General features: G+C 37.5%; 2 non-coding genes across 2 annotated transcripts; both read right to left on the bottom strand.

The window, feature by feature from the left end:
* Positions 1-2,185: 2,185 nt before the first annotated feature.
* Positions 2,186-2,293, bottom strand: LOC112731959 (small nucleolar RNA R71). Its single transcript, XR_003167706.1, has one exon. It is a non-coding gene; the product is annotated as a small nucleolar RNA R71 (small nucleolar RNA).
* Positions 2,294-9,737: 7,444 nt separating this feature from the next.
* On the bottom strand, positions 9,738-9,845 carry LOC112730775 (small nucleolar RNA R71). The gene has a single exon (XR_003166585.1). It is a non-coding gene; the product is annotated as a small nucleolar RNA R71 (small nucleolar RNA).
* Between the last annotated feature and the right edge of the window lie 319 nt (positions 9,846-10,164).

Genomic DNA, 10,164 nt, shown 5'->3' on the forward strand with positions numbered 1-10,164 from the left:
AAGTGAGTTTTAAGAAATTATAAATAATATTTTTTATTCATATGTAGACTTCACCATAGTTTACTTAGACGATGTACTTGTGTACTCTAAGGCTGCATTTGGTTCATGTATGGGTTGAGACAGAGACACAAGAACATAGACATTGAAGACATAGACATAATGAGACATAAAATTTTTACTTTATTTGGTAACTATATACTGGACAGAACAATAAATTATAAATGTCAATATTATTCCTGTAAAAAAATTACCAATAAAAAAGAGAGAATAATGAATAAAGTGGAAATTAAAGAAAAAAGAATGGACAAAATTAAAAAAAATTGTGTATTATAAGTTGTGTCTTAGTGTCTGATAAACCACTATTTTATAGTTTATATTGTGTTTAATTGTGTGGTTTTATCATGATCTTTACCCACTTATTCATATGATTAGCATGCATTTATATTTTCTTCCTAAATTTATTACATGATTGAAAACTTGCTTCCTAGAGAATTTTAATTACGTGACGTGCGCGATCTGCATAATCTGCAGAATCGCTGGGGCGATTTCGGGCCCTATTTTGACCCAGTTTTCGGCCCAGAAAAGCAGACTAGAGCCAGAGAACATGCAGAAACCAACAACAACATTCATTTCGCATAGTTTTAGTTTTTAGATCTAGTTTTCCTCTCATCTAGGTTTTTTCTCTCTACACATTCATAGTTTTTAGGATTCTTATTTTCTATTGCTTTTTGCATTGGGATTTTGAGAAGAGTTATTACCTCATCAAGACTTCGTCATTCTAATTTGTTTTCTTTACTTGGCTTTACTCTTCCATATCCTTTAATTTACTTAATTCTACTGTTGGATTATTTTAGAATTTATCAATACAAGAGTTATTTTTATTTTTAATTGATTCTTTTGAGTTTTATTTATCATGTCTTTCTTTAATTCCCTTTCCTATGTTATGAGTTCCACATTCACAATGAGTGAGTAGTTCCCTAACTTGATGGGGAGTTGATTGAAAGGAATCCTTGAGTTGGAATACTCAAAGGAGAAATTATAATTAGGTTTATTATTGGATTGCCCTCTAATCACTAACGCTAGTCCTTCCAAGTAAGCGGACTGGGACTTGTGAATAGAAACAGCATTTCAACTTGTTTGACTTTCCCTTACATAGTAAGGGATAACTAAACAGAACAACCCCCAATTATCAATTAATCTTGAGAGTATTGCAACAAGAATAGGGCTTCCAACTAATCTACTCCCAGTCAAGGCTTTTATTTAAATCACATTAATTTTCTGATTTAATTTCCTGTCATTCAACTCAAATCTTTTTGAAAACCATCCGATTAATAAAATAGCACACTTTCCTGCAACTCGTTGGGAGACGACCTGGGATTCATACTCCCAGTATTTTAATTTTAATTTCTGTGACACCCTTTTTTTTTAAATTGATAAGCGGATTTCTGGTTGGTTGAGGACTATATTCACAACGCATATCTTATAACAATTCTTAACTCGCCAATTTCCGCCCACATCAATTTTTGGCGCCGTTGGCAGGAAGTTGCAATAGAGTGCTATAGTTATTGATTGGATTTTATTTATTTGCATTTTATTTTATTTTACTACTATGAGCTGCTTGTTTCTTTCGTTGGATGACGCGTTCGCTTCCTGACCCAAGCTTGCTAGTATTCGATCCTAAGATTGAAAGAACTATTTCACGAATAAGGCAAGCTCGGCGTCGGTTACTCCTCTCTAAGGGCGGATCTGAAACGTCACTTGAGAAAGAAACCAGCCCCCTTCTACTGATTTGGTTGTTCTACGTGCAGGTAACATGGCGGCAGCTAGGAGAGTTACTATCCAGGAGGCTGGAGCCCCTGATTTTACAATGCAACCATTTCAAGCGCATCACCCAGCGGTGGCTACAGACTTTGAAATAAAGACCGCACTGCTGAATTTGATGCCCAAGTTTCATGGCTTGCCTGCTCAAGAGCCTATCAAGCACCTGAGAGATTTTCAAGCAGCCTGTTCTACTGTCAGGCGTGATGGTGCAGATGAAACTTCAATTTTGCTGAAAGCTTTCCCGTTTTCTCTTGAGGGGAAGGCAAGAGAGTGGTACTACACTCAACCAGAAGCAATTGTATCCAACTGGGATACACTGAGAAGAGAATTCTTGGAAAAGTTCTTTCCAGCTGAAGTTACTGATAAACTGAGGAAAGATATTTCCATGATTGTTCAGGATGATTCTGAAACTCTCTATGAGTACTGGGAGCGCTTCAATAATATTCTGGAAGCTTGCCCACACCATACGATTGACAAGATAGTGTTACTCGGTTACGTCACACAAGGCATGAGGCCCCAAGACAAGACCACATTGGAAAGTGCTAGCAATGGGTCTATGAAAAAGTACAAGACCACTGAGGAGGCATGGCAATTGATTAGCGACTTAGCTGAATCTACTAGGAATCACAGGTAGAAACAAGGCCGTGCAAAAGCTGTTGCAGAAGTATCCTCTAGCAGAGAGACTGCTGCTTTAACTCAGAGTATCTGTGAAATGACCAACTTGCTGAAGCAGATGCAATTGAATCAACAACAAGTTCAGCAAGCTCAACCTTCTCCACCACAGCAAAACCAACAGTTAATCCCACAGAGAGTTTGTGGAGTCTATGCTGATTATAGCCATTATACTGATGAATGTCCACAGCTCCAGCAGGAAGACAACACCGTGGCAGCCACTCATAACTTCTATGACCGCCCTAACCAAGGGTACAATCAAAGTGGCAATTACAACCATGGATAGCAGGACAATTCTAACCAGAATTAGAAGGACAACAACAACAATAGAGAAGGCAGAGATAATCAAAGAAATCAGAGGTGGAATAACAACAACAACAGGCAGCAGAACCAGTACCAGCCTTACAGAGCACCTCACCTGAGGCAATCCCAAGGACTACAGAATACCTAACAGTAGACCTCTCAAATTACCTATCCTTCTTCTTCTGCTAATGATGACTTACTACAATTAATTGATCGGAGACAGCAGACCATAGAAAATAACATTAATGCCACTCTGAATGGTCTGAACGCTACTTTGCAAGCTCTTATCTCACAGATTGGTTCAATGAATAACTCCAATAATCAACCTTTGAGCTCCAGTGGAATTCCCTCTCAACCATTATCCAATCCCAAGGGTGATATTAATGCCATCACCCTAAGGTCCAGAACCACACTGCAGGAGAGGAACCAGGAGGAGCCAAGCTCACCAAAACACGCCTCAGCTGAAGAGGTAGTGTAAATAGAAGATATTGAAGAGGAAGAAGACATACAGGACATAGCTGAAAAAGAAGAAGCTCGACCACAGGAGGAAGCATCAAAAGGCGCAGACACTACAGAAGACACCACTCCTATTCCATTTTCACAACTTGCAAGGAAGCCCAAGAAGCAGCTGCAACCTGATCCAAAAATGGTAGAGATATTAAAAAAGGTTGAGGTAACTGTTCCTCTATTTGATGTTATTCAACAGGTACCTAAGTATGCAAAGTTTCTAAAAGATTTATGTATACATAAAGACAAAATCAATGAATTAGAAACTATTCCTTTAGGTAGTTCCATATCTGCTTTAATGGGAGGTTTACTTGAAAAGTGTAGTGACCCAGGTCCTTGTATAGTTAATTCTACTATTGGTGGTGAGATAATTTCTGACTGCATGTGTGATTTAGGAGCATGTGTGAGTATAATGCCTTTGTCTATATATGATGTTTTGAGGCTCCCTCCCTTAAAAAGGTCAGCAGCTCATTTTGTGTTAGCAGATAAAAGCATTATTACAGTGGTTGGAGTTGCTGAAGATGTATTAGTGGGCATTAAGGGACTCACGTTCCCCATTGATTTTTATATCCTAGAAATGCCCCAAAATGACTCAGACAAGCTATCATCAATCCTACTCGGAAGGCCATTCTTGAAGACCTCAAAGTTTAAATTAGATGCTTTTTCATGAACATACTCTTTTGAAATAGATGGCCGAATAGTGATCTTCAACCTGAATGGAGTTATGACGCATCCTCCGGAGGATCACTCTATCCTCAAGTGTGACATTATAGATGAAACCGTGGCTGAAGTCCATCAGGAGGAACTTGAAGAGAAGCACACAGGACAAGGTCCAAGTGTGGGGACATTCTCAGAGGACAATGACAGTGCTTTGCCATTGTTACCAGCTCCAGACAACCCAGAGCCTGACCATGATCAGAAATTAGAACTAAAACCCCTTCCTCCACACCTCAAATATGCTTACCTTGAAGACAAGCAGAAGTTTCCAGTTATCATTGCAAGGGAGCTCACTTCTCAACAAGAAGAGCAGTTACTTGGTGTGCTGAGGAGACACAAAAAGGCAATTGGTTGGAGTTTGGTAGATATAGTAGGCATCAACTCTCAAGTCTGTGAGCATAGAATATTTTTAGAAGGGGGAGCAAGACCTGTCCGTCAACCCCAGAGAAGACTGAATCCCACTATCCTCGAGGTTGTCAAAAAGGAAGTGACCAGACTACTGGAGGCAGACATCATCTACCCCATCTCAGACAGTGAATGGGTGAGCCCAGTACAAGTAGTGCCAAAGAAGTCTGGAGTCACTACAGTGAAGAATGAGCATGGAGAGCTTATAGCAACCAGAGTTCATCAGAACGCCTGAAGGGTCTGCATTGACTACAGACGCCTCAACCAAGCCACCCGTAAGGATCACTATCCTCTCCCATTCATTGATCAAATGCTGGATCGCCTGTCAGGTAAATCACATTATTGTTTTCTAGATGGTTACACAGGTTATTTCCAGATTCATATAGCTCCTGGGGATCAGGAAAAGACCACTTTTACATGTCCTTTTGGGACTTATGCTTACAAGAGAATGCCCTTTGGCTTGTGTAATACACCAGCTACTTTTCAGAGGTGCATGATGAGTCTTTTCTCTGGTCTTATTAAGGACTGCATGGAAGTTTTTATGGATGATTTTAGTGTTTATGGCGATTCCTTTAGCCTTTGCTTAGATGGATTATCTAGAGTATTAGATAGATGTGTCAGTACAAACCTTGTATTAAATTTTGAAAAATGTCACTTTATGGTTAAACAAGGGATTGTACTAGGACATGTTGTGTCTAATATTGGCATTTCTGTAGATCCAGCAACGGTGGATGTTATTTCTAGTTTACCTTACCCCTCTTCTGTGAGGGAAGTCCGTTCGTTCCTTGGCCATGCAAGTTTTTACAGGAGATTCATTAAGGACTTTAGTAAGGTAGCACTTCCCTTATCCAGGCTACTGCAGAAAGATATTGAGTTCGAGTTCAGTAAAAATTGCAAACAAGTGTTTGATAAGTTGAAAACTGCCCTGACTCAAGCTCCAATTGTGAGAGGATCAGACTGGAGCCAACCATTTGAAATAATGTGTGATGCTTCCAACCATGCCGTAGGTGCAGCACTGGCTCAGCGTGAAGGTAAGGATCCTTCTGTTATTGCTTACGCGTCTAAAACTTTAGATGCCGCTCAGTCGAATTACACTACTACTGAGAAAGAGCTTCTTGCTATTGTTTTTGCTCTGGATAAATTCCGAGCCTATTTACTTGGTACTAAAGTAGCAGCGTATTGATGAGCGGATAATTTATACGCTTTTTGGTATTGTTTTTAGTATGCTTTTAGTAGAATCTAGTTACTTTTAGGGATGTTTTCATTAGTTTTTATGTTAAATTCATATTTCTGGACTTTACTATGAGTTTGTGTGTTTTTCTGTGATTTCAGGTATTTTCTGGCTGAAATTGAGGGACTTGAGCAAAAATCAGATTCAGAGGTTGAAGAAGGACTGCTGATGCTGTTGGATTCTGACCTCCCTGCACTCAAAATGGATTTTCTGGAGCTACAGAACTGAAAATGGCGTGCTTCCAATTGCATTGGAAAGTAGACATCCAGGGCTTTCCAGAAATATATAATAGTCCATACTTTGCTCGAGAATAGATGACGTAAAGCGGCGTTCAACGCCAGCTCTCTGCCCGATTCTGGAGTTCAGCGCCAGAAATGGATCAAGAACCAGAGTTGAACGCCAGAAATGGATCAAAACCTGGCGTTCAACTCCACAAATGGCCTCTGCACGTGTAAAGTTAAAGCTCAGCCCAAGCACACACCAAGTGGGCCCCGGAAGTGGATTTATACATCAATTACTTACTTATGTAAACCCTAGTAGCTAGTCTATTATAAATAGGACCTTTTACGATTGTATTAGACAACTTTTGATCCTGGACTGTATCTTTTGATCATTTTTAGATCTCTAGACCTCCATGGGAGGCTGGCCATTCGGCCATGCTTACCCTCTATTCACTTATGTATTTTTAACGGTAGAGTTTCTACACTCTATAGATTAAGGTGTGGAGCTCTGCTGTTCCTCAAAGATTAATGCAAAGTACTACTGTTTTCTATCCAATTCATTTTATTTTGCTTCTAAGATATTCATTCGCTCTTCAACCTGAATGTGATGAACGTGACAATCATCATCATTCCTTATGAACGCGTGCTTGACAACCACATCCGTTCTACTTTCGATTGAATGAGTGTCTCTTAGATCTCTTAACCAGAATCTTCGTGGTATAAGCTAGATTGATGGCGGCATTCAAGAGAATCCGGAAAGTCTAAACCTTGTCTGTGGTATTCCGAGTAGGATTCAATGATTGAATGACTGTGACGAGCTTCAAACTCGCGATTGCTGGGCGTAGTGACAGAACGCAAAAGGATAGTAAATCCTATTCCAGCATGATCGAGAACCGACAGATGAATAGCCGTGCCGTGACAGGGTGCGTTGACAATTTTTACTGAGAGGATAGGATGTAAACCATTGACAAGGGTGATGCCTCCAGACGATTAGCCGTGCCCTGACAGGGCATTTGGATCATTTTCCCGAGAGAAGACCGAAAGTAGCCATTGACAATGGTGATGCATTACATAAAGCTAGCCATGGAAAGGAGTAAGACTGATTGGATGAAGATAGCAGGAAAGCAGAGATTCAGAGGAACAAGTGCATCTCTATACGCTTATCTGAAATTCTCACCAAGGAATTACATAAGTATTTCTATCCCTATTTTATTAATTACTTTCGAAAACCCCATTACTATTTTATATCCGCCTGACTGAGATTTACAAGGTGACCATAGCTTGCTTCATACCAACAATCTCCGTGGGATTCGACCCTTACTCACGTAAGGTATTACTTGGACGACCCAGTGCACTTACTGGTTAGTTGTGCGAAGTTGTGAACCATGGTATTGGCATCATGTTTTTGGCGCCATTACCAGGGAAAGAAAGAGCGATGAATTTTACATAATCAAAGTGTAATCACAATTTCTGCGCACCAAGTTTTTGGCGCCGTTGCCGGGGATTGTTCGAGTTTGGACAACTGACGGTTCATCTTGTTGCTCGGATTGGATAACTTTCTCTTCATTTTCTTTTCAAAAAAAAAAGTTTTCAAAAATTTTTCAAAAAATCTTTCAAAAATTTCTCCTTTGTTTTCGAAAAAAAAAATGTTTTCAAAAATATATTTTTCTACAGAATTTTTAAGAATGAATTCTAGTGTTTCATAAAGCTTGTTGAAGCCTGGCTGGCTGTAAAGCCACGACTGTAGGGCATGTTAGACGTGTCATGTCTGAGTTACATACTAAAGCTTGGCTGGCTATTAAGCCATGCCTGACCCTTTGATTGGAGCTTTAGTCTAAAGAGCATAAGATTCCTGGAATTCATATTAAAAATTTTGGAATCCTTATTTTTCTTTTTCAAAATGATTTTCGAAAAAAAAAATTAAAAGAAAATACAAAAAAATTATAAAATCATAAAAATAAAAAATATTTTCATGTTTCTTGTTTGAGTCATGTGTCATGTTATAAGTTTGGTGTCAATTGCATATTCATATTGCATCTTTCGAAAATTGCATTCATGCATGTGTTCTTCATGATCTTCAAGTTGTTCTTGGTAAGTCTTCTTGTTTGATCTTGATGTTTTCTTGTTTTGTGTTGTACGATGTTTTTCATATGCATTCTTGAATTCTTAGTGCCTAAGCATTAAAGATTTCTAAGTTTGGTGTCTTGCATGTTTTCTTTGCATTAAAAATTTTTTTTAAAAATGTGTTCTTGATGTTCATCATGATCTTCATAGTGTTCTTGGTGTTCATCTTGACATTCATAGTGTTCTTGCATGCATTCCTTGTTTTGATTCAAAAATAAAAGAGAAAAACATGAAAATGATGTTTTTAATTTTTCTCTCTCATCATTAAAAATTCAAAAATAAAAAAAATATCTTTCCCTTTTTCTCTGTTAAAATTTCGAAAATTAGATTTGACTTTTTCAAAAAATTTTAAAATCTAGTTGTTTTTATGAGTCAAATCAAATTTTCAATTTAAAAATCTTATCTTTTTCAAAATCTTTTTCAAAAATCAAATCTTTTTCAATTTTTTTAGTTATTTTCGAAAATTATAAAAATATTTTTCAAAAATCTTTTTTTATTTTACATCATATTTTCGAAAATAACATCATCAATTAATGTTTTGATTCAAAAATTTCAAGTTTGTTACTTGCTTGTTAAGAAAAATTCAAACTTTGAATTCTAGAATCATATCTTATGATTTCTTGTGAATCAAGTCATTAATTGTGATTTTAAAATTCAAATCTTTTTCAAAAACTAATTTTCATCATATCTTTTCAAAAATATCTTCTCATCTCATTTTTTTCAAAAATTTGATTTCAAAATATCTTCTCTAACTTCCTAACTTCTTATCTTCTCAAAAATTGTTTCAACTAACTAACTAACTTTTTGTTTGTTTCTTATCTTTTTCAAAACCACCTAACTAACTCTCTCTCTCTAATTTTCGAAAATATCTTCCCCCTTTTTCAAAAATTTCTTTTTAATTAACTAATTATTTTAACTTTTGATTTTAAAATTTTCAAAAAATTACTAACATTTTTCAAAAACTATTTTCGAAAATCACTAACTCTTTTTTAAAAATTATTTTCGAAAATTCTCCTTCTCTCTCATCTCCTTCTATTTATTTATTCATCTACTAACACTTCATCTCACCTAAATTCGAACCCTCTCTTCCATCTGTGTTCGAATTTCTTCTTCTTCTTTTCTTCTAACTCACACTGGGACCTCTATATTGTGGTAAAAAGGACCCCTATTATTATTATTTTTCTATTCTCTCTTTTTTTCATATGAGCAGGAGCAAGGACAAGAACATTCTTGTTGAAGCAGATCCAGAAACTGAAAGGACTTTGAAGAGTAAATTAAGAGAAGCTAAATTACAACAATCCAGAGAGAACCTTTCAGAAATTTTTGAACAGGAAGAGGAGATGGCAGCCGAAAATAATAATAATGCAAGGAGAATTCTTGGTGACTTTACTGCACCTAATTCCAATTTACAGGGAAGAAGCATCTCCATTCTTGCCATTGGAGCAAACAATTTTGAGCTGAAACCTCAATTAGTTTCTCTGATGCAGCAGAACTGCAAGTTTCATGGACTTCCATCTGAAGATCCTTTTTAGTTTTTAACTGAATTCTTGCAGATCTGTGATACTGTAAAGACTAATGGAGTAGATCCTGAAGTCTACAGGCTCATGCTTTTCCCTTTTGCTGTAAGAGACAGAGCTAGAGTATGGTTGGACTCTCAACCTAAAGATAGCCTGAACTCTTGGGATAAGCTGGTCACGGCTTTCTTAGCCAAGTTCTTTCCTCCTCAAAAGCTGAGCAAGCTTAGAGTGGATGTTCAAACCTTCAAACAAAAAGATGGTGAATCCCTCTATGAAGCTTGGGAAAGATACAAACAGTTGACCAAAAAGTGTCCTTCTGACATGCTTTCAGAATGGACCATCCTGGATATATTCTTTGATGGTTTATCTGAGTTATCAAAGATGCCATTGGATACTTCTGCAGGTGGATCCATTCACCTAAAGAAAACGCCTGCAGAAGCTCAAGAACTCATTGACATGGTTGCTAATAACCAGTTCATGTACACTTCTGAGAGGAATCCTGTGAGTAATGGGACGCCTATGAAGAAGGGAGTTCTTGAAGTTGATACTCTGAATGCCATATTGGCTCAGAATAAAATATTGACTCAGCAAGTCAATATGATTTTCCAGAGTCTGAATGGAATGCAAGCTGCATCCAACAGTACTC

This window comes from Arachis hypogaea, chromosome 12 (genome assembly GCF_003086295.3).
Source record: "Arachis hypogaea cultivar Tifrunner chromosome 12, arahy.Tifrunner.gnm2.J5K5, whole genome shotgun sequence".
NCBI classification, from domain to species: domain Eukaryota; kingdom Viridiplantae; phylum Streptophyta; class Magnoliopsida; order Fabales; family Fabaceae; genus Arachis; species Arachis hypogaea.